Below are 25,401 nucleotides of genomic sequence, written 5' to 3' on the forward strand. Positions count from 1 at the left end.
ATGGGAACCGCTGATCAGTGATAGGGCCAAGCATCAGTTAGCCACTGAGCGGATATTGCTGAATAGTGTGATGACCCATAAATAGGTCATTATTTTTCCGGTCTAGTCTCTCACAACTTCTTTAAAAAATCATCCATAGTGGCTGTAGATCATAATGACCTATATATGAGACTGTCAACAATTTTGATCCTGCTGAACTGCTGACAGCATTAGATAAGAAACTTACAGATGTTTTTAAAAATACTTTTTTGACTATTTTAGCCATCAGTATGAATCATAAAACCAAGGGGGAGAAATACCCACTCTGCTCTGCATCTGAGCTCTGATGACTCAGATCAGCATCACTACATCGCTCCCGCAGTTCTGAGCAGTGCAGAGCGTCAGAACACATGCTGCAGAGGACAGAACAGCAAGGGAATGGTGAAAAGTGATGCTTTTTTTTAATAAGTGAGTAAATTGCAGGGACCCATTATACTACATGGAGAGCTATGTGGGTGTTATCATACTATTTGGAGGTGATTTTGGGGGACATTATACTATTTGGAGCTTTGTGGGGGCCATTATACATTTTACAGTGCTTTATGGGGGCCATTATACTATTTTCAGGGCTATGTGGGAGATCATTATACCGTTTACAGGGCTATGCAGGGGGCATTTATACCGTTTACAGGGATTTGTGCAGAGGCGTATCCAGGGGGGGCAGCCGGGGCATTTGCCTCGGGCGCTGCCGGCAGGGGGGGCGCAGTCGGGCTGCCTAATGCAGTGGTCCACAGTGTCTCTCCTAGTGGCTGCATTCTGCCGCCCCCCAGCCTGGGAGTCGGCTGTTCTCTGCACTGGCTGTCAAGCTGACAGCCGGCACAGAGAAGCTGCAGTGCGCCAGCTCCCAGTGATCAATTGTCCTGGTGTCTATACAGATTGAAGCTCTGACCGCTGAGTCAGAGTGACACCAGCAACGTGATCAGGTCATGTGATCACGCTGCTGATGTTACTCCCCGGTGCCCAGAGAGAGCACTGGTGGTAAGTATGCTCCACTGTGGAGCTGAAGATCCATCGAAGATGGGAGATGGGGGGATTTGGAGTGTGGATGGGGGTTAATGAGTGGGGATGGGGCTTAATGTGTGTGGGGATTTGGAGTGGGGATGGGGGTTAATGTGTGGGGAGATTTGGAGTGGGGATGGGGGTTAATGTGGGGGGGATTTGGAGTGGGGATGGGGGTTAGTATGTGAGGGGATTTGGAGTGGGGATGCGGGTTAATGTGTGGAGGGATTTGGAATGGGGATTGGGGTTAATGTGTGGGGCAATTTGGAGTGGGGAAGGGGGGTTAATATGTGAGGGGATTTGGAGTGAGGATGGGGTTAATGTGTGGGATGATTTGGAGTGGGGATGGGGGTTAATGTGTGGGGGGATTTGGAGTTGGGATGGGGCTTAATGTGTGGAGGGATTTGAAGTGGGGGGTACATAATGTGTGGGGGGATTTGGAGTGGGGAAGGGGAGTACTTATTGTGTGGGGAGATTTGGAGTAGGGACGGAGGGTTATTGAGTGGGGATGAGGGATACCTAATGTGTGGGGGGGATTTGGAGTGGGATAGGGGGATTTAATATGTGTGGGGAGATTTGGAGTGAGGATGGGGGGATTTAATGTGTGTGGGGAGATTTGAGGACACAAAATGAAGAGTATATATGTATGAGGGCATGTATGAGGAAACAGTATATGGGATGGGTACAGACACAGTATGGCAAATGGGGATGGGTGCAGACAGTATGGGAGCGAACTGGTAAATGTATGTGGACATAGTATGAGTAGCGATGGGAAAAATGTATGTGGACACAGTATGGGGAGTGAGGGTGAAGGGATGTGTGTAGACACAGTATGGGGAGTCGGGGGTATGTGTGAGCAGACAGTATAGAGAGTGAGGAGGTAAATATATGAGGAGACAGTATGGTGAACAGGTGGGATGTTAGAAGAGACAGTATGAGGAGGGAGGTGAATAGAGTGAGGCAACAATATATTGCAGATATTTTTATGTAGGAGCATTATAATGACACTTCTATCTTTAAGGGCATCATGTGGAAAGTTGGTGCAGAAGACCGGAGAAAATGGAAGTCTGCAGAGACGGCTGTGGATGAGAAAACTCATCATGGGGTCCGGACAAGAAAAAAAGGAGAACGACTGCAGAGACAACGTCATTTATAAGGTACCTGGATGTAAATATTATTTGTGATACTGACTTATTTTCATGTTTTTATTTATGTTTGGAGCAGTAAAGGAGTTGTCCAGGTTTCTGCTGAGTCTGCAGACATTCTATGTGACTGCAGACTTCTGAATTCTCACAGTGCTCACTGAATGCTGTTAGGATTCTCTCATGCCGGTAATTTACATACATGCGGTCACATGCTGACTAGACATGTGTGGCCTCACTCAATGAAAATGAACTGAGCGAGGCCGGGCACGTCTAGTCGGAATGTGGCCAGAAATATATAAATCACATACTTGTGCTGACGTGACTGTACATTGGCAAAGAAGAATCCTAAATGTGTGCAGTGCATTCGTTGTGAGAATTCAGAAGCCTGCAATGTCAGGATTCAGCTCTGCAGGTTCCAGTAGCCATCACATTTACACTTCACTCATATGCGATTTTCATACTTATGGTCCTGTGACAATGAGCTTCTCTTCCTGCTTTCAGTTTTTTACTGAACATTGACAGTATTAGGGAGAGTAGCTCGTCGGTACATGACTAAGTGTGTAAATTGCATGTGTGCAGTGGGGGGGGCACCGAACCAAATTCTTGCCCCGGGTGCCAGAAAGCCTAGATACACCTCTGGCTATGTGGATGTCATTACACTATTTTCAGGTCTATGTGTGGCCATTATACTATTTTCAAGTCTATGTGTGGCCATTATACTATTTTCAAGTCTATGTGTGGCCATTATACTATCATCAGGGCTATGTGGGGGCCATTATACAATTTATACTGTTTGCAGGGCTATGTGGGGGGCCATTTTACTATTTACAGGGCTATGTGGATGCTCTTATACTATTTGCAGGGCTATGTGGTGCCATTATACTGTTTGCATGGCTATGGACATGTGGAGAGGATGTTATACTGTTTGAATGGCTATGTGGTGGGCCATTATACTTTTTGCAAGGACATGTGGGGAGGATGTTATACTGTTTGAATGGCTATGTGGGGGGCCATTATACTTTTTGCAAGGACATGTGGGGAGGATGTTATACTGTTTGCAGGGCTATGTGGGGGGCCATTATAATGTTTGGAGGGCCTTATGGGAGCCACTGTACCGTTTGCAGGGAAATGAAAGGGGAATCTAGGGGCTTCAATAGGAGAAAAAATTACTTTGTAAGGGCTTCAAAATTGGGAGTTGTGCTCATCTGTGACACTGCCAAAATATTATTTGTTCTTTTGTGGGAGGGCTCATTTAGGACTTCTGCTCTGGGGCCCCATGATTTCTATATACATTCCTGCAGAGAATCCTACAGCATTAGGGACCTCCCAGAAATGACTTATGGCAGCAAAGTCCCCCAGATTAGATCTTCCTGGCTGTTGCTTGCACAAATCCTTCTGTCTCTTCATGCAACCCCGGACAGACTTGATGATGATAAAATATCATTGTAACGGGGGCCAAGGTGATAGTCATGGCGAGAGGCTGCTGTTCCGGCATGTCTTGACACCGCGCAACATAAACACAATGTCCATTCTGATGTGCGGTGTGTGCAGTGCGGTTCACTCAATTGTGAAATAGAGTCCTCCTCACGTGGTAATGTCCTGTTGTTCTTCAGCATCACACAATGATAACATAACAACTTTACTTAGCTCGTCCAGTTTAGTCACAGACACCGTGCAGCTATCTTCACATGTTACGGACCTTCCTCTCCCTGAACTGTCCCTGGTCCTTCTTGACACCACATGTTGCCGTACTGTATCCTCCGGTACCGCAGCTTCCTGAGTAGCCAAGCTAGCTTTTTCCTGGTGTTCCCCAGTTCCCCATCCATTACCAAAGGATACCGCTGCCAATACTTCCCAGACCGTAAGTCTTGGACGTCACGAGAATTTCCATAAGGCCTAGTCGCTATTTCCCTCATGCTGCTCTGATTCACTTATGCTCGTGTGTCTGTCCACCCATAATGCCTGGATTGATGAGCATCTGACATAACACTATTTCTTTCCCCAATCTAACTGTTCCTCATCTCCTCACTAACTAACATTCTCCTCACCCCTCTCTAGCTCCTAGCCATTCCCTATTGACTTAACTATTTCTTATCTTAACTCAATCTAATCTCCTAATTTAGGCTGTGTGCACACGCTGCGGATTTTGCTGCGGTTCCGCAGCGGTTTTGGCCGCTGCGGACCCGCAGCAGTTTTTGCTGCGGTGTACAATACCATGATTCCCTATGGGAATCAAAAACCGCAGTGCAGACGGTGCGGAATTTTCCGCGCGGATTATCTGCGGTTTTCAATCCGCAGAAAGAATTGACATGTCAATTCTTTCTGCGGATTCTCCTGCGGTTTGCCATCTCCTCCATTGAGGAGATGAAAAACCGCAGGGCAAAACCGCAGAGCAATCCGCAGGTAAAACCGCACGTATTTTGACCTGCGGTTTCACCTGCGGATTTTACAAAATCCGCACGGATGAATCCGCACCTAATCCGCAGCGTGTGCACACAGCCTTACAGTGCCCTCCACTGTTCTATGTCCTATATTACACCTTACAAATGCTAAACCTTAATTATTAATATATCGCCCTATTTATATCCCTAACCCATAAAGGTATATAACTTACACAGCACATGAACATAAGTACACTTCTTGACACATCAATACACAGTAAAACAACATCACATTACATGACACTTCATATGCAAAACGTACCTAATTTTATTAATAAGGTATGCACAGGGATGCAGGGCACAAATTAGCCCCCAACACACCCCCTAAATCATCACTTCCGTGAAGCATTGTTCTTCACACTGAAGATGCAGAGGCTTCTCACAAAATTAGAATAGCATCAAAAAGTTCACTTATTTCAGTTTTTCAATACAAAAAGTGAAACTCATATTATATAGTCAATACAGAGTAATCTATTTCAAGTGTTTATTTATGTTAATGTTGATGATTAGGGCTTACAGCCAATGAATTTCCAAAAGTCATTATCTCAGTAAATTAGAATAATTAACAAAAAAACACCTGCGAAGGCTTCCTAAGAAAGGTCCTTTAGTCAGTTTCAGTAGCTCCACAATCATGGGGAAGACTGCTGATTTGGCATTTATCCAGAAGGCAGTCATTGACACACTCCACAAGGAGTGTAATCCACAAAATATAATTGTGAAATCAGCTGGCTGTTCACAGAGTGCTGTATCCAAGCATATTAAATGGAAAATTGAGCGGAAGGAAAAAGTGTGGTAGAAAAAGGTGCACAAGCTACCGGGATGACCGCAGCCTTGAAAGGATTGTTAAGAAAAGGTCATTCAAAAATTTTGGGGAGATTCACAAGGAGTGGACTGCTGATGGAGTCATTGCTTAAAGAGCCACCACACACAGGCGTATCCAGGATGTGGGCTAAAAAGTGTTGCATTCCTTGTATCAAGTGTGGCGCCCCCAAGTCACTCATGATCAATAGCCAATGACAGAAGCGTCTTACCTGGGCCAAGGAGAAAATGAACTGGACTGTTGCTCAGTAGTCTGATGTGTTGTTTTTAGATGTTTTTAGATGAAAGTAAATTTTGCACTTCATTTGGAAATCATGGTCCCAGAGTCTGGAGGAAGAGTGGAGAGGCCCCAAACCAAGCTGCTTGAGGTCAGTGATGGTTTGGGGAACCATGTCATCTGCTGGTGTAGGTCCTCTGTGCTTTATAAAGACCAAAGTCAGCACAGCCATCTACCAGGGAATTTTAGAGCACTTAGAATCATAGAATCGTAGAGTTGGAAGGGAACTCCTGTGCCATCTGGTCCAACCCCCTGCTCAAAGCAGGATTTGCTAAATCATCCCAGACAGCTGTCTGTCCAGTCTCTGTTTGAAGACTTCTATTGGAGGAGAACTCACCACCTCTCATGGCCGCCTGCTCCACTCATTGATCACACTAACTGTCAAAAAGTTTTTTCTAATATCTAATCTGTGTCTCCTCCCATTCAGTTTCATCCCATTGCTTCTAGTCTTTCATTGTGCAAATGAAAATAAAGATGATCCTTCTACAATGCGACAGCCCTTGAGATATGTGTAGACAGCTATTAAGTCTCCTCTCAGTCTTCTCTTTTGCAAGCTAAACAATCCCAAATCCTGCAACCTTTCCTCATAAGACAGGGTTTGCAGACCGGACACCATTCTGGTCGCTCCTTTCTGAACTTGCTCCAGTGTGTTGATGTCTTTTTTAAAATGTGGTGCCCAAAACTGGACACTGTATTCCAGATGAGGTCTGACCAAAGAGGAGTAGAGGGCAATAATGACTTCACGTGATCTAGACTGTATGCTTCTGTTAATACATCCTAGAACTGCATTTGCCTTTTTTACTGCTGCATAACACTGTTGACTCATATTCAGTCTGTTATCTATTAGTATACCCAAGTCTTTTTCACATGTGTTGTTGCTTAGCCCTATTCCTCCCATTCTGCATATGCTATTTTCATTTCTATTGCCCAGATGTAGTACTTTGCATTTTTCCCTGTTAAAAACCATTCTGTTAGTTGCTGCCCACTGCTCCAGGTTATTTATATCTTTTTGAATCCTCTCTCTCTCTTCTCTAGTATTAGCCATCCCTCCTAGCTTTGTGTCATCAGCAAATGTAATCAGTTTACCCTCAATTCCTTCATCTAAATAGTTGATAAAGATGTTGAACAATACAGGGCCCAGGACAGAGCCCTGTGGTACCCCACTTGAGACATTCTTCCAACTGGATGTGCAGCCATTTACAACCACTTTTTGGGTCCGATCACTAAGCCAGTTATGAATCCACCTAACAGTTGCCTTGTCCATTTCATACTTAGTTATTTTTTCAATCAGGATTGTGTGAGATACTTTGTCAAACGCTTTGCTGAAGTCAAGATATACTATATCTACATTATTTCCCTGATCCACCCAATCAGTGATTCTGTCATAGAAGGAAATTAAGTTAGTCTGACATGACTTATTAGTTACTGTTAGGGATGGCGGAACGCACCAAATATAGATAATAGAAGGTGCCTTCGCCGCCCGGGGTCCACCATGCGTTAGGTGTAAAGACCGCTGCTGGATAATGGCAAACTCACTAGATGGCGAAGTAGAGCACTCGGGTTAACGTCACCCGAGGTAGTTAAGGCAGACTCTATTTAGGACACAGAGACGCCCTAATATAAAAGAGAAAGAAACGCTGGACCTGTTAGCTCCACATGCCAGCCGTCGTGTGGCGTCGTAGCTGCGAACGCCAATAGATGCTGCTACTGCAGCGCGGCGGTAACTGTAGCCGCTAAGCGACGGTGCCGGAGAGCCGGACACCGACGGACGCTAGTGTAAGGTGCGGTAAGCACAGTGGCACCTAGCTTGCCACTACCTGGAACTTACTATAACCAACACTCTGTCACCATTCGTAATATCAGAGGGAAGAGGGTTTCAAATCAGTCAGTCACCAGACACATGCATCCATCACCTTTCACACACAGCATAATAGTCTACACTAGAGCATGGCCGAGCCGCCATGCGGGCTTTTTATAGCCATGCGCTTCCGGGACCTTCCAGTACTCTGGGAAGGACCAATCAGATCGACACAGGACCTGAGCATGTGACCCCTGCTCTCCACTGAGAGGTCATCTTGCGGGCATGCCCAGCAGCACGGCGAGAGGTGAGAAGTGGAGCATGGATATTCTCCACCGGCTTCCAGGTCCGAGCCTCCAGTCCATGACCCTTCCAATCGACCAAATAAAACTTTTTGCCACGGACAATCCTGCGTCCCACAATGGCGTTAAGCTCGAACTCGTCAGACGACAAGTCTGATGACCCGACAGATGACTCGGAGAATCGGGCCATATGAACTGGTTTGAGGAAGGACACATGGAAAACGTCCGAAATGGCTAAGTGTGGCGGAAGAGCCAAGCGGTAGACCACTGAGCTTATACGCTCGAGAACCTTAAAAGGTCCAATGTATCGCGGCGCGGACTTGGGGGACTCGACTCGCAGCTTGATTTTTCGAGTAGAGAGCCACACCATGTCGCCGGGGGAGAAGCTTGGAGCGGGTCGCCGATGTGTGTCGGCGGACGCCCTCATCCTTTCTTTAGAGGCTCGGATAGCATCCTGAGTGCGATCCCAAATGTCGCGAGCCTCCACTTCCCAGTCTGCCACCCTGGAGTCAGTGGAGGACAATGGCATCGGGACAGGGACGCGTGGATGTTGGCTGTAGTTTAAAAGAAAGGGCGTCTGACCAGTGGAATCGGCCACCGCATTATTCAAGGCAAACTCAGCCCATGGTAGCAAGGATGCCCAGTCATCCTGCCTGACAGAGACAAAATGCCGCAGGTACGTGACCAAGGTTTGGTTGGCTCTCTCAACCAAGTCGTTCGTCTCGGGATGGTAAGCGGAGGACAGGTTTAGCTCGATGCTGAGTAGACTGCAGAGCTCCCTCCAAAACCGAGACGTGAATTGGGGACCTCGTTCACTAACGATTTTGTCCGGCATGCCATGTAAACGGAATATGTGCTTTATGAACAGAATGGCAAGACCACGAGCGGAAGGCAACCGTGCGAGTGGCACCAGATGCACCATTTTGGAAAAATGGTCGGTGACAACCCAGATGACCGTACTGCCGCCAGACTTGGGCAGGCCAACCACAAAGTCCATGCCAACCATCTCCCAAGGTCTATCCACCACTGGCAGAGGATACAAAAGCCCCGCTGGCCTCTGTCTAGAGGGTCTGTTCCGTGCACACGAGACTCATGCTTGTACGTATTCCTTAACATCTCGAGCCATATGCGGCCACCAATATGACCTTGCCAGGAGTTCAGTGGTCCTCTTATTGCCAAAGTCACCACCTACCCTGGAGGCAAGTGCCCAAGCGAGAACCTCCGGCCGTAGCTGGGGAGGCACCAAGGTCTTGCCCGGTGGCACTGACTCAAGAGCAACTGGAGCCACGGTCGTAAAACTCTCCAGTGGGAGAATTAGCCGAGGCTCAGCCTCTCCTTCTTCCGGAGAAACCACCGAGAGTCAGAGAGCATCCGCACGGACGTTCTTTTCCCCTGAGAGATAATGCAGGGTGAAGTGGAAGCGGGAAAAGAAGAGCGACCACCTAGCCTGACGAGAGTTCAAGCGCTGGGCTGTCTGTAAATAGACCAGATTTTTATGGTCCGTATATACCTGGAAGGGAAACCGAGCTCCCTCCAGGAGATGTCTCCACTCGGAAAAGGCCAACTTCATGGCTAGCAACTCCCTGTCACTGATGGAGTAATTCTTCTCCTCCGGTTAGAAGGTTTTAGAGAAGAAGAAGCAGGGATGCTTCCGACCTTGAGCATCCTTCTGGAAAAGGACTGCTCCTGCACCGACGGAAGAGGCATCCACATCCAGAATAAATGGCTTGTCTACATCGGGACGATGTAAGATGGGAGCGCCAGTAAAATGAGATTTTATAGACGTGAAGGCCTTGGAGACCTGTTCAGACCAAGCGTTGGGGTTAGCTCCTTTTTAAGTAAGAGCAACCAAAGGAGCCACCAGTGTGGAAAAGTGTGGTATAAACTGGCGGTAATAATTCACGAACCTTAAAAAGCGCTGCACCGCTTTGAGTGAATGGGGTTCCTGCCAATCCATCACCGCCTGCAGTTTGGCAGGATCCATAGCCAACCCCTGGGCCAAGATGATAGAGCCCAGGAACGGCAAGGACTCCTGCTCAAACTGGCACTTCTTCAGCTTGGCAAAGAGAGAGTTCGCCCGCAGACGGTCGAAGACCCTGCAGACGTCTCTCCGGTGGGTGGTCAAATCTGGTGAGAAGATGAGTATGTCATCCAGATAGACCACCACCGAGGTAGAGAGCATGTCACGGAAGATGTCGTTAACGAAATCCTGGAAGACAGCAGGCACATTACAAAGGCCAAAGGGCATGACCAGATATTCGTAATGGCCATCCCTAGTTTTAAAAGCTGTCTTCCACTCGTCTCCTTCGCAAATGCGGATCAGGTTGTACGCCCACCGTAGATCTAATTTTGTAAAGATCCGGGCCCCTCGCAACCTGTCAAATAACTCCGAGATCAATGGGAGAGGGTATTTGTTTTTGTCGTGATAGCGTTGAGACCTCTGTAGTCAATGCGGGGACGTAACTCTCCATTCTTCTTCTGTACGAAGAAGAACCCTGCACCAGCCGGCGATACCGATTTTCTGATAAAACCTCTAGCCAGGTTCTCCAGGATATATTGAGACATAGCCTCTGTCTCAGGGAGTGATAGCGGATACACACAGCCTCTAGGAGGTTCTGTGCCTGGCAGGAGATCTATCGGGCAATCGTAAGGACGGTGCAGCGGGAGCGTCTCCGCAGACTTCTTAGAGAAGACGTCCGCGTACTGGTGGTAGGGCTTCGGAAGCGCGGAAAGATCCGCAGGCACTTCAGTGGAAGCTACCTGAACACTGTTCCCCAGGCACCTTCCCTCACAGTCCTTGCTCCAACCCAGTATACTCCCCGAAGCCCAATCAATATGAGGGGAGTGGCAACGGAGCCAGGGGACCCCGAGAAGCACCTGGTCGATGCCATCAGGCAAAATGAGCAGGGACAGGACCTCACGATGAGAGGGTGAGATAGAGAGCCCGAGTGGAGCTGTCTGGTGGGTCACCTGAGATGGTAAAGGTGCACTGTTAACCACCCTAATGGTCAGAGGTTGGGGCAGTAATACCAGTGGAACAGCATGTTTCTGGTCAAAGGTCGAGGACATAAAGTTCCCCTCGACCCCGGAATCCACGGTAACCTCTGCCTCCCAGGTGGACGCCCCACTATCTAAAGTGCCCCGGAATACTGGTTTAGGGGAAAAGGGTTGCGTATTGGACTGACCACCACCTACGGCCACTGGACGTGGTAGTTTTTTCGAGCGCTGTGGACACGTGCTAGCCGAATGACCAAACTGTCGGCATTGATAGCAACATACGGAGCTTCGCATCGGACGTGGCTTGGGGCCGGTGCGAGAAACCTCCATAGGTTCGGAGTATGAGAGCTCCTGTGCGGGATCTCTTAGTGGCTTGGTGAAGGTGCGAGCCAAATTAACCCTACGTCTGGATTGTGCACGTTCCAGCCCGCACTCCGTAAACCGGAGGTCAATGCGAGTGGAGACGGCAATCAGTTCCTCCAGACTTGTGGGAACCTCTCTGGTAGCTAGAGCATCTTTGATGTGCTCAGCTATCCCCCTCCAAAACTAATAATGCTAATGCTTTGTCCGGCCACTCTAATTCGGAAGCCAATGTCCGGAACCGGACGGCATAATGGCTAACCGAGAGCGACCCCTGTGTTAGGGATAATAATTGGAGTGAGGTATCGTGCGTGATCCGTGGTCCCAAAAAGACCTGCTTCATGGCCGCACGGAACTGAGCAGCACCCTGAACCATGGGATCATCACGTTCCCACAATGGCATAGCCCACTGTAATGCCTTGCCAGATAACAGTGAGACAATAAAGCCCACCTTAGCCCGCTCTGTAGGGAACCGTGCAGCCAGTAACTCAAGCTGAATAGAGCACTTGCTCACGAATCCCCTACATGTGGCGCTGTCACCCGAAAACTTGTTGGGGAGCGGGAGGCGAGAAATTGTCGGCATGGGAAGACATGCGGGCACACGTGAGACAGACTCTGCGACTGTCTGAGCAGCAGCTAGTGCCGCATTCGCGGCTGAGTTGGTGCTCTCAATAGCCGCCAACCAGCTCTCCAGCTGCCGAATGTAGCACTGCAACTGCTGCAGGTCTGCCATTACCAGCCAGACCCTGGCACTAGTGTAATGTTAGGACGGCGGAACGCACCAAATATAAATAATAGGAGGTGCGTTCGCCGCCCGGGGTCAACCATGCGGTAGGTGTAAAGACCTCTGCTGGATAATGGCAAACTCGCTAGGTGGCGAAGTAGAGCACTCGGGTTAACGTCACCCGAGGTAGTTAAGGCAGACTCTGTTTAGGACACAGAGACGCCCTAATATAAAAGAGAAATAAACTCTGGACCTGTTAGCTCCACAGGCCAGCTGGTGTGTGGCGTCGCAGCCGCGAACGCCAATAGAAGCTGCTACTGCAACGCGGTGGTAACTGTAGCCGTTAAGCGAAGGTGCCGGAGAGCCGGACACAGACGGACGCTAGTGTAAGGTGCGGTAAGCACATTGGCGCCTAGCTTGCCACTACCTGGAACTGACTATAACCAACACTCTGTCACCATTCGTAATATCAGAGGGAAGGGGGTTTCAAATAAGTCAGTCACCAGACACATGCATCCATCACCTTTCACACACAGCATAATAGTCTACACTAGCGCATGGCCGAGCTGCCATGCAGGCTTTTTATAGCTATGCGCTTCCGGGACCTTCCACAGCTCTCGGAAGGACCAATCAGATCCGACCCAGGACCTGAGCATGTGACCCCTGCTCTCGACTGAGAGGTCATCTTGTGGGCATGCCCAGTAGCACGGCGAGAGGACGTAGCCTCTGGAGCGGTTCCCTGCAGGGCAGGTTGCGCTACCATTGCTGCACCAGAGGTGGCAGCAACATCCAGGCTCACAGAGCGAGTTTGAGCAGGACGCCTGGATTGCCAGGATTGCTGAGCAGGACCCTGAGGGGTCGGAGGGGAATGGGAGACTGCTGGATGTACGGCTCTGGATTCCAGTTGTGCAGTCCCTGGATGTACGGCTCTGGATTCCTGTTGTGCAGTCCCAGGAATCCGACGCCTAACAAGTTACAAACCCATGCTGACTCTGTTTAATCACTTCATTCTTATTCAGGTACTTACACACATGTTGTTGAATAATTTGCTCAAAGATCTTTCCTGGTATAGAAGTCAGACTCACCGGCCTATTGTTGCCTGGGTCCACCATCTTTCCCTTTTTGAAGATAGGAACAACATTTGCTCTTCTCCAGTCTTCTGGGACTATTCCTCTTCTCCAACAATTTTCAAAGATTATGGAGAGGGGTTCAAAAATTTCTTCTCCTATCTCCTTCAGTATTCTGGGGTGTAATTCATCTGGACCTGGAGACTTGAATTCATTTAGGTTAGCTAAGTGTTTCCTCATTATCTTTCTGTTTATAGATATCCTGGATTCTTCTATTCCCTTAATAGAACAGTGAAGAACAGTTGATGTTACATTAGCTTTCTGTGAGAAAACAGATGCAAAATAGGAATTTAAAAGTTCGGCCTTCTCAACATCCTGTCTTACCATTTCATCATTTTCATCCTGTAAAAATCCTATAGCATCTTTGACTTTTCTTTTACTTTTGACATATCCCCAAAATCCTTTATTATTGCTTTTGATATCTCTTGCAAGCCTCAATCCATTGCCAGCTTTAGTAACCTGATTCGTGCCCTGCAGGCTCTGCAGACAGCATTATGTTCTTCTTTAGATATGCCTCCCACTTTTCATTTTATAAACATTTCTTTCTTCCTTTTTAGCATGTGCTTAAATTCTGTGTTCATCCATCCTTGTTTCCTTAAATGCTTCCTATTCTTCCCTATTTTTGGAATTGTTAACAATTGTGCTTTGAGAATTTCATTTTTCAAGATTTCCCATCCTTCCTGGACATTTTTGCCCTTCAGGATATCCAGCCATTGGATCCCTCCAATTCTCTTTCTGAATCCCTTAAAATCTGCCTTTCTGAAATCTAACCTTGACGTCTGAGTCTTCACAGGTCTTCCTCCTCTAGTTATCCAAAATTCTAAAATAGCATGGTTGCTACCTCCTAGGGTCCCAGCCACTTTTACCTCCTCAACCATTTCCTCCCTGTTTATAAGGATTAGATCCAAGGTAGCAGTTCCCCTTGTTTTCTCCCTTACCTTTTGGAAGATAAAGTTGTCAGCAAGAGAGGATAAGAATTTCCTTGACCTGTTAGTTTTGCCTGAGAGAGATTCCCAACAAATGTCTGGATAGTTGAAATCTCCCATGACAACTATGTCATATTTTTTGGATAACTTGGCCATTTGATGCATAAAGAGTTCATCCATATCTTCAGCTTGCACAGGCGGCCGGTAGTAAATGCCTACAATGGTGTCCTTTCCATTATTCTGTCCTTGTATTCTTACCCAAACAGTTTCAACAGAACTCCCACTCTCTGAAGCTTCAATCTCTGTGCAGATATACGCGTTTCTAACATACAATGCAACACCTCCTCGTTTATCAAGTCTGTTTCTTGCAAATAAGTTGTATCCTTCTAGCCTTGTATACCAATCATGTGTATTGTCCCACCAAGTTTCAGTGATTCCAATGACATCATATTTCTTTTCCTGCGCTACTAGTTCCAGTTCTCCTTGTTTGTTGCCCATGCTTTTTGCATTAGTATAGAAACATTTTAGTTTGTGATTGGTTTCTCTTTCTCCAATATTTTTATTATTTAGATTTTTTTTTGTCTTTGTTCTTTCCTCCCACTTCTAATAGCAGAGTTCTCAATTTTGTTAATTGATAAAAAATAAATTATTAACACTTCCATTCTTTAAAGTATTCTTACATTGTTACACTTTTTTTACACTTGCCTAAAACTATTGCACAATACTCCACCCAGCGAGGGGATATTAATGAAAGCCCCAGTGCCAGATTTTTGGCTTTAAATGCACGTTATTTGTGCTCAAGCCATACTTCAGTAAAAATGTCCCATGCTTTGCCAATTTATTGTCTCCCTCACATCTTTCCTACAAAGTGAGTGTGGTTTAGTGGATATATTTACTAATTTTTCACCAGGTACTGGCGTCGAATACACTGCAAATTTATTCCAATTTTCTGCAGCATGGACTTCCTAAGACATGAAAAATCCATCAAGGAACTTGTAAACCACTAGGCAAATGTAGCGCTTTTCATGCCAGTATACTGGGATTGATTTTATGGGCCGGTATTAGTAATTGTGCCCAATATTTCAGTTGTGTCATTTTTTTAAGTTTTATTTTGTGTCTCAGTCCTATTAACCCCTTCACAACCCATGACGCCTACGTAGGCATCATGAAAAGTCGTGCCCAAACGACCCATGACGCCTACGTAGGCGTCATGCTATAAGTTGCCCTCCTGCGGGTCGGGTGACCAGGGTCACTGAAAGGTCACACGACCTGCACACAAAGGACACTCTATGGTTAATCCCAGGGGGCGTGGCTTAGCCCCCACGTGCCTACGATCGCTCTGATTGGCTGTTAAAAGTGAAACAGCCAATCAGAGTGATTTGTAATATTTCACCAATGAAATTTGGTGAAATATTACAATCCAGCCATGGCCGATGCTGCAATAGCATCGGACATGGCTGGACACCGACACCCGACCCCACCCACACCGACTGGCGGGGCCGATCGGCCCCTGCCACCGATGGACGGCGGCGATCGGTCGCCGCCATCATCTGCTCCCCCTCCCCTTCCTATCACTTCCCCCCCACCTTTTGATTCCCCCCGGTACCTCCGATGTTCCGTCGTGGCTCCCGGTGTCCCGCCGTTGCTCCCGGTGTCCCGACGTCCGGATGATGGGCGCCGCCATCTTGCAAAATGGCGGGCGCATGCACAGTGCGCCTGCCATTGTCCAAGATGGCGCCCAAGAATTTGCCGAGTGCCCGTTCATTTTTCATTTTGATAACTGTCATACACTCTTACAGTGATCAAAATGAAAAAAAGTAAATACACCCCCCGTTTATCACCCCCATAGCCAGGCACAAATAATAAAATAAAAAAAATATTTTTTTTCCATTTAGGGTTAGAATTAGGGTTAGGGTTGGAATTAGGGTTATAGATAGGGTTAGGGTTAGAGAAAGGGTTAGGGTTAGAAATAGGGTTAGGGTTAGAATTAGGGTTAGGGTTGGAATTAGGGTTAAGGTTAAAATTAGAGTTGGAATTAGGGTTAGGGGAGGAATTAGGGTTAGGGTTGGAATTAGGGTTAGGGTTGGAATTAGGGTTAGGGCTGGAATTAGGGTTAAGATTAGGGTTAGGGGTGTGTTGGGGTTGGGATTAGGGTAAGGCTTGTGGTTAGGGTTAGAGTTGGGATTAGGTTTAGGGGTGTGTTGGGGTTAGGGTTGTAGTTAGGGTTATGAATAGGGTTGGGTTAGAGTTAGGGGTGTATTAGGGTTAGAGTTGGAGTTGGAATTGAGGGGTTTCGACTGTTTAGGCACATCACGGGGTCTCCGAATGCGAAATGGCGCCACAATTTATTCCAGCCAATTTTGCGTTCAAAATGTCAAACAGCACTCCCTCCATTCCGAGCCCCGACGTGTGCCCAAACAGTGGTTTACCCCCACATATGGGGTATCAGCGTACTCAGGAAAAATTGCATAACAACTTTGGGGGTCTAATTTCTCCTGTTACCCTTGGGAAAATAAAAAATTGGGGGCAAAAAAAATGATTTTTGTGAAAAAAAAGATTTTTTTATTTTCAAGACTCTGCGTTATAAACTTCTGTGAAGCACTTTGGGGTTCAAAGTGCTCATCACACATCTAGATAAGTTCCTTGGGTGGTCTAGTTTCCAAAATGGGGTCACTTGTGAGGGGTTTCCACTGTTTAGGCACATCAGAGACTCTGCAAACGTAACATGATGCCCGCAGACCATTCCATCAAGTTGGTATTTCAAAACGTCACTACTTCCCTTCCGAGCCCTGACGTGTGCCCAAACAGTGCCCCCCCCCACATATGGGGTACCAGCATACTCAGGACAAACTGGACAACAGCTTTTGGGGTCGAATTTATCCTGCTACCCTTGTGAAAATAAAAAATTGCGGGCTAAATAAATCATTTTTGAGGAAAAAAAATGATTTTTTTATATTCATGGCTCTGCATTATAAACTTCTGTGAAGCACTTGGGGGTTCAAAGTGCTCACCATACATCTAGATAAGTTCCTTGGGGGGGTCTAGTTTCCAAAATGGGGTCACTTGGGGGGGTTTCCACTGTTTAGGCACATCAGAGGCTCTGCAAACGTAACATGACGCCTGCAGACCATTCCATCAAGTCGGTATTTCAAAACGTCACTACTTCCTTTCCGAGCCCCAACGTGTGCCCAAACAGTGGTCCCCCCCACATATGGGGTACCAGCATACTCAGGAAAAACTGGACAACAGCTTTTGGGGTCGAATTTATCCCGTTACCCTTGTGAAAGTAAAAAATTGCGGGCTAAAAAATCATTTTTGAGGAAAAAAAATGATTTTTTATTTTCATGGCTCTGCATTTATAAACTTCTGTGAAGCACTTAGGTGTTCAAAGTGCTCACCACACATCTAGATAAGTTCAGTGGGTGGTCTAGTTTCTAAAATGGGGTCACTTGTCGGGGGTTTCCACTGTTTAGGCACATCAGAGGCTCAGCAAACGTAACATGACGCCTGCAGACCATTCCATCAAGTCGGTATTTCAAAACGTCACTAGTTTCCTTATGAGCCCCGACGTGTGCCCAAACAATGGTTTCCCCCACATATGGGGTACCAGCATACTCAGCACAAACTGGACAACAGCTTTTAGGGTCGAATTTATCCTGTTACCCTTGTGAAAATAAAAAATTGCGGGCTAAAAAATCATTTTTTGAGGGAAAAAAAAGATTTTCTATTTTCACGGTTCTGTGTTATAAACTTCTGTGAAGCACTTAGTTGTTCAAAGTCCTCACCACACATCTAGATAAGTTCCTTGGGTGGTCTAGTTTCCAAAATGGGGTCACTTGTGGGGGGTTTCCACTGTTTAGGCACATCAGAGGCTCAGCAAACGTAACATGACGCCCGCAGACCATTCCATCAAGTCGGTATTTCAAAACGTCACTACTTCCCTTCCGAGCCCCGACGTGTGCCGAAACAGTGGTCCCCCCCACATATGGGGTACCAGCGTACTCAGGACAAACTGGACAACAACTTTTGGGGTCCAATTTCTCCTGTTACTATTGTGAAAATAAAAAATAGCAGGCTAAAAAAAATCATTTTTTGAGGAAAAAAAATATTTTTATTTTCACGGCTCTGTGTTATACACTTCTGTAAAGCACCAGGGGTTCAAAGTGCTCACTATGCATATAGATAAGTTCCTTAGGAGGTCTAGTTTCCAAAATGGGGTCATTTGTGGGGGAGCTCCAAAGTGTAGGCAGACAGGGCCTCTCCAAATACGACATGGTGTCCGCTAACGATTGGAGCTAATTTTCCATTCAAAAAGTCAAATGGCGATCCTTCCCTTCTGAGCCCTGCCGTGCGCCCAAACAGTGGTTCCCCCCACATATGGGGTACCAGCGTGCTCAGGACAAACTGAACAACAACTTTAGGGGTCCAATTTATCCTGTTACCCTTGTGAAAATAAAAAATAGTGGGCTAAAAATTCATTTTTGAGGAAAAAAAATGATTTTTTTATTTTCATAGCTCTGGGTTTATAAACTTCTGTGAAGCACTTGGGGGTTCAAAGTGCTCACTACACATCTAGATAAACTCCTTGGCGGGTCTAGTTTCCAAAATGGGGTCACTTGTGGGGGTTTCTACTGTTTAGGCACATCAGGGACTCTGCAAACGCAACAAGATGCCCGCAGATCATTCCTTCAGTCTGCATTCCAAAATCGTGCTCCTTCCCTTCTGAGCTCTCCCATGTGCCCAAACAGTGGTTCCCCCCACATATGGGATACCAGCGTACTCAGGACAAATTGCACAACAACTTTTTTGGTCCAATTTTTCCTGTTAGCCTTGTGAAAATAAAAAATAGCGGGCTAAAATATCATTTTTGAGGAAAAAAATTGATTTTTTATTTTCACTGCTCTGCGTTATAAACTTATGTGAAGCACTTGTGGGTTTAAAGTGCTCACCACACATCTAGATAAGTTCCTTGTGGGGTCTAGTTTCCAAAATGGGGGTCACTTGTGGGGGAGCCCCAATGTTTAGGTACACAGGGGCTCTCCAAACACGACATGGTGTCCGCTAACGATTGGAGCTAATTTTCCATTCAAAAAGTCAAATGGTGCTCCTTTCCTTCCGGACCCTGCCGTGTGCCCAAACAGTGGTTTATGACCACATTTGAGGTATCGGTGTACTCAGGAGAAATTGGCCAACAAATTTTAGGATCCATTTTATCCTGTTGCCCTTGTGAAAATGAAAAAACTGAGGCTAAAAGAAAATTTTTGTGAAAAAAATAGTTCTTTTTTTTTACGCATCAATTTGTGAAGCACCTGGGGGTTCAAAGTGCTCACTATGCATCTAGATAAGTTCCTTGGGGGGTCTAGTTTCCAAAATGGGGTCACTTGTGGGGGAGTTCCAATGTTTAGGCACACAGGGACTCTCCAAACTCGACATGGCAACCGCTAAATATTCCAGCATATTTTCCATTCAAAAAGTCAAATGGTACTCCTTCCCTTCCGGGCCCTGCCGTGCGCCCAAACAGTAGTTTATAGCCACATATGAGGTATCAGTGTACTCAGGAGAAATTGCCCAACAAATTATAGGATCCATTTTATCCTGTTGCCAATGTGAAAATGAAAAAATTGATGCTAAACGAAAATTTTTGTTGGAAAAATTAAAATGTCCATTTTTTCCTTCCACATTGCTTTAGTTGCTGTGAAGCACCTGAAGGGTTAATAATCTTCTTGAATGTAGTTTTGAGTAGCTTGAGGGGTGCAGTTTTTAGAATGGTGTCACTTTTGGGTATTTTCTGCCATATAGACCCCTCAAAGTGACTTCAAATGTCAGGTGGTCCCTAAAAAAAATGGATTTGTAAATTGTCTTGTAAAAATGAGAAATCGCTGGTCAACTTTTAACCCTTATAACTTCCCAACAAAAAAAATTTGTTACCAAAATAGGGCTGATGCAAAGCAGACATGTGGGAAATGTTATTCATTAACTATTTTGTGTCACATAACTCTCTGGTTTAGCGGAATAAAAATTCAAAATGTGAAAATTGCGAAATTTTCAAAATTTTCTCCAAATTTCCATTTTTTTCACAAATAAATTCAAACATTATCGACCTAAATTTACCATTAACATGAAGCCCAATATGTCACGAAAAAACAATCTCAGAATCGCTAGGATGCGTTGAAGCGTTCCTGAGTTATTACCTCATAAAGGGACACTGGTCAGAATTGCCAAAAATGGCCAGGTCATTAAGGTCAAAATAGGCTGGGTCATGAAGGGGTTAAAAGCCCCATCTCAGTGACAAACCCGCTAAGTCCAGTCTTTTTTTATATGGCAGGAAAGGTTGAAATAAAAGTGTCTGATTATTTCCAAGTACTTCAGCAAGTCCTGGCAATGCTGCCATTTACAGCAGTGAAACTTTTAATAAATGTGCTTGATTAACTGAAGACAGACGTGCCCTTGTGTTTCCTTTTCCGTCTGATTGACAGCGCCTGAGATTCAGCTGACACCTGCTTGACGACTTCCCAGCAAAAATAGACACCGACTTTGCATCCCAAACAATCAGCAGCGACTTCTGCGCTTTACTGTGATTATTTCATGAGGCCTCATTTACCATATTGATCTGGAGCAAAATTATGCCTAGAATTAATACACAAGTGGCTGTAATGTATGCGCACGCCACTTCACATATCAGCAAGGGTTCACTTTTTTCGGAATATTTTTATATTGCACCACTGATGCACATAATATTAGATTTGTTTGATTTTTCTATCAGATTTCGGGTTGAGTTGTTTCTAAAGGATGTAAAGATGTTATTTGCTGTTTGAAAGGGCCTGTGGAAAAATATATTTTTGAACATTGACTAAGTATGTATTTACAGCCTGGTCTGTGAACAATGCAGTACTTGTATTACTGTCCTCAGAGGTCATCTTAAATCAAAGGCTTATGTCATGTTTTTGTTCAGTAGTGATGCTATATAGCTTAAAGATGAGTTGTCAGCAGGTTTCTGCTATGTAATTTGAGGGCAGCATGAAGTAGAGACAGAAACCCTGATTCCAGTGATGTATCACTTAGTTAACTGGGTGCAGCAGTTTTGAAACAATCACAATTTTCTCTGCTGCAGATCCAGCGGTTCTCAAAATGCTGAGTTCTGTTTAACCCCACTCACACCACTAATTGGCAGCTTTCTATGTACACTGTATAGTGACTAAGAGCTGCTAATCAGTGTTAGGGCGGGGTTAGACTAGGAGGCACAAGACAGATTGTATTGTAGTGATCATAGGCGGATTATAATGGCGGCAATCTGGACTATTGCCCTGGGACCCAAGGCTCTCCAGGGGGGCAATGCCCAGACTGCCCTAATCATAATTTTTTTTGTGCCACCATCGGCGGTGCGTATCGCCAGCAGAATGCTCTCACCTGTTGCTCTACTGCTGGCTATAGAGAGACACGGACTTACTACAGGCAGAGAGCTAACGTCACCTTCTCTACTATGCGTATCATTGTGCTGGCTGCATTCTTCAGCGTGTACGCGCTGGCATTGCCTGGCAGGAACAGGAAGGGTGCAGAGCAGATGACTAGGAGGGGTATTTTTTTTTTCTTTCAATCGATTTACCTGAGGTGTGAGAGACAGCAGAGTGTGATACTGAATTGGGGGTGGGAAAGAGAGACAGCAAAGAGTGTTTTGGGGTTAGAGAGAGACTAAACAGTGTGATAATGAATTGGGGTTAGGGGGTGGAAGAAAGAGCACAGGGTGTTATAATGAATTGAGAGTGATGGGTGGGAGAGAGAGCACATATTGTTATATTGAATTTGGGTGATGGGTGGGAGAGAGCACAGAGAGTTATAATGAAGTGGGGGTGATGGGGTGGGAGAGAGAGCACAGAGAGTTATGATGAAGTGGGGGTGATGGGTGGGAGAGAAAGCACAGAGAGTTATAATGAAGTGGGGGTGATGGGTGGGAGAGAGCACAGAGTGTTATAATGAAGTGGGGGTGATGGGTGGGAGAGAGAGCACAGAGAGTTATAATGAAGTGGGGGTGATGGGTGGGAGAGAGCACAGAGTGTTATAGTGAAGTGGGGGTGATGGGTGGGAGAGAGAGCACAGAAAGTTATGATGAAGTGGGGGTGATGGGTGGGAGAGAGAGCACAGAGAGTTATAATGAAGTGGGGGTGATGGGTGGGAGAGAGCACAGAGTGTTATAATGAAGTGGGGGTGATGGGTGGGAGAGAGAGCACAGAGAGTTATAATGAAGTGGGGGTGATGGGTGGGAGAGAGAGCACAGAGAGTTATAATGAAGTGGGGGTGATGGGTGGGAGAGAGCACAGAGTGTTATAGTGAAGTGGGGGTGATGGGTGAGAGAGAGCACAGAGTGTTATAGTGAAGTGGGGGTGATGGGTGGGAGAGAGAGCACAGAAAGTTATGATGAAGTGGGGGTGATGGGTGGGAGAGAGAGCACAGAGAGTTATAATGAAGTGGGGGTGATGGGTGGGAGAGAGCACAGAGTGTTATAATGAAGTGGGGGTGATGGGTGGGAGAGAGAGCACAGAGAGTTATAATGAAGTGGGGGTGATGGGGTGGGAGAGAGAGCACAGAGAGTTATAATGAAGTGGGGGTGATGGGGTGGGAGAGAGAGCACAGAGAGTTATAATGAAGTGGGGGTGATGGGGTGGGAGAGAGCACAGAGTGTTATAATGAAGTGGGGGTGATGGGTGGGAGAGAGCACAGAGTGTTATAATGAAGTGGGGATGATGGGTGGGAGAGAGAGCACAGAGAGTTATAATGAAGTGGGGGTGATGGGGTGGGAGAGAGAGCACAGAGAGTTATAATGAAGTGGGGGTGATGGGGTGGGAGAGAGAGCACAGAGAGTTATAATGAAGTGGGGGTGATGGGGTGGGAGAGAGCACAGAGTGTTATAATGAAGTAGGGGTGATGGGAGGGAGAGAGAGCACAGAGAGTTATGATGAAGTGGGGGTGATGGGTGGGAGAGAGCACAGAGAGTTATAATGAAGTGGGGGTGATGGGTGGGAGAGAGAGCACAGAGAGTTATAATGAAGTGGAGGTGATGGGTGGGAGAGAGAGCACAGAGTGTTATAATGAAGTGGGTGTGATGGGTGGGAGAGAGAGCACAGAGAGTTATAATGAAGTGGGGGTGATGGGTGGGAGAGAGAGCACAGAGAGTTATAATGAAGTGGGGGTGATGGGTGGGAGAGAGAGCACAGAGTGTTATAATGAAGTGGGGGTGATGGGTGGGAGAGAGAGCACAGAGAGTTATAATGAAGTGGGGGTGATGGGGTGGGAGAGAGAGCACAGAGAGTTATAATGAAGTGGGGGTGATGGGGTGGGAGAGAGAGCACAGAGAGTTATAATGAAGTGGGGGTGATGGGGTGGGAGAGAGAGCACAGAGAGTTATAATGAAGTGGGGGGTGATGGGGTGGGAGAGAGAGCACAGAGAGTTATAATGAAGTGGGGGTGATGGGGTGGGAGAGAGAGCACAGAGAGTTATGATGAAGTGGGGGTGATGGGTGGGAGAGAGAGCACACAGAGTTATGATGAAGTGGGGGTGATGGGTGGGAGAGAGAGCACAGAGAGTTATGATGAAGTGGGGGTGATGGGTGGGAGAGAGAGCACAGAGAGTTATAATGAAGTGGGGGTGATGGGTGGGAGAGAGCACAGAGTGTTATAATGAAGTGGGGGTGATGGGTGGGAGAGAGAGCACAGAGAGTTATAATGAAGTGGGGGTGATGGGGTGGGAGAGAGAGCACATAGAGTTATAATGAAGTGGGGGTGATGGGGTGGGAGAGAGAGCACAGAGAGTTATAATGAAATGGGGGTGATGGGGTGGGAGAGAGAGCACAGAGAGTTATGATGAAGTGGGGGTGATGGGTGGGAGAGAGAGCACAGAGAGTTATAATGAAGTGGGGGTGATGGGTGGGAGAGAGCACAGAGTGTTATAATGAAGTGGGGGTGATGGGTGGGAGAGAGAGCACAGAGAGTTATGATGAAGTGGGGGTGATGGGGTGGGAGAGAGAGCACAGAGAGTTATAATGAAGTGCGGGTGATGGAGTGGGAGAGAGCACAGAGAGTTATATTGAAGTGGGGGTGATGGGTGGGAGAGAGCACAGAGTGTTATAATGAAGTGGGGGTGATGGGTGGGAGAGAGAGCACAGAGAGTTATAATGAAGTGCGGGTGATGGGGTGGGAGAGAGCACAGAGAGTTATATTGAAGTGGGGGTGATGGGTGGGAGAGAGAGCACAGAGTGTTATAATGAAGTGGGGGTGATGGGTGGGAGAGAGAGAGCACAGAGTGTTATAATGAATTAGGGTTGAGGGCAGTGGAGGATTATTAATTTACCTTTTGGATGATGAGCTGCACAATGGTTATTTATACATTAATGGTTTGGTACATGTCTGCATTTTGTAGCGCAGGGTGGAGGATTCTTTTCAAGAATCTAATGTAATATATACAGTATGTGACCTTTGTATTTTCAGGGATGCGGTGATCAGTGCAGCAAACTCTGCAGTGTTACCATCACAGCTTTTGGACGTCGACAAGAAGGTTTGACGAGATGGAGAAGAAACAAAGAAAACGGCTGTAATCAGACGAGACATCAGCTGTAAGTTACTGGCTGCAAAGATTAATTCTGTGTCTGCACCATACAAAGGTCCCTGTTTACACGAATGACTGACCGCACTAAACTACCGCTGATCAGTAAACCATTATCGATCGGCAGTCGTTTAATAGTTTGTTTACAAAAATCCTAAGATAGAAGCAAAATGAACAATATTGCATATAAATAACAGCGAACTTAGTAAATACTGTTTTTTTTTATAAAAAAAAGCATAAAAGCCATCTCACCATGGCCAAAGTGTACCCAAATTTGGGTACACCTTGACGCTGGTGGGATGGATTTTATGCTTTTTTTTTTAAACCAAAAACGGTGTTTACTAAATGCTCTGTTATTTATATGCAATATTGCTTTTACTTAATTACTAACATTTTCATTTTGTGACTTTTTAGAATGGTATTTAACAGGGATAAATGCAAGATTCTGCATCGAGGCAAGAAAAACAAAAATTACATCTACAGAATGGGAGGATTTGAACTAAGCAACAGAATGTGTGAAAAAAGACTTGGGTATACTAATAGATCACAGGCTGCACATGAGTCAACAGTGTGATGCAGCAGCAAAATAGCAAACAGAGTTCTAGGATGTATTAAAAGAAGCATAGAGTCTAGGTCACATGAAGTAATTATCTTACTCTACTCCTCCTTGGTCAGGCCTCATCTGGAATACTGTGTCCAGTTCTGGGCATCACACTTTAAAAAATACATTGAAAAACTGAAGCAAGTTCAGAAAAGAGCTACAAGGTTGGTGAGCGGACTGCAAAGTACTGTATGTCCTATGAGGAAATTTAAAGGATCTCAGAATGTTTAGCTTGCAAAAAAGAAGGCTAAA

The 25,401-nt window shown here is 46.1% G+C and overlaps 1 long non-coding RNA gene across 1 annotated transcript; it reads left to right on the plus strand.

Moving 5' to 3' along the window:
• The first annotated feature begins 375 nt into the window (after window positions 1–375).
• LOC141083992 (uncharacterized) lies at window positions 376–24,552 on the plus strand. The gene is made up of 3 exons (XR_012230894.1): window positions 376–447; window positions 2,060–2,195; window positions 24,434–24,552. It is a non-coding gene; the product is annotated as an uncharacterized lncRNA (long non-coding RNA).
• The last annotated feature ends 849 nt before the right edge of the window (window positions 24,553–25,401 follow it).

This window comes from Dendrobates tinctorius, unplaced genomic scaffold (genome assembly GCF_039654945.1).
Source record: "Dendrobates tinctorius isolate UK_male_01 unplaced genomic scaffold, ASM3965494v1 ptg000022l, whole genome shotgun sequence".
Lineage (NCBI taxonomy): Eukaryota > Metazoa > Chordata > Amphibia > Anura > Dendrobatidae > Dendrobates > Dendrobates tinctorius.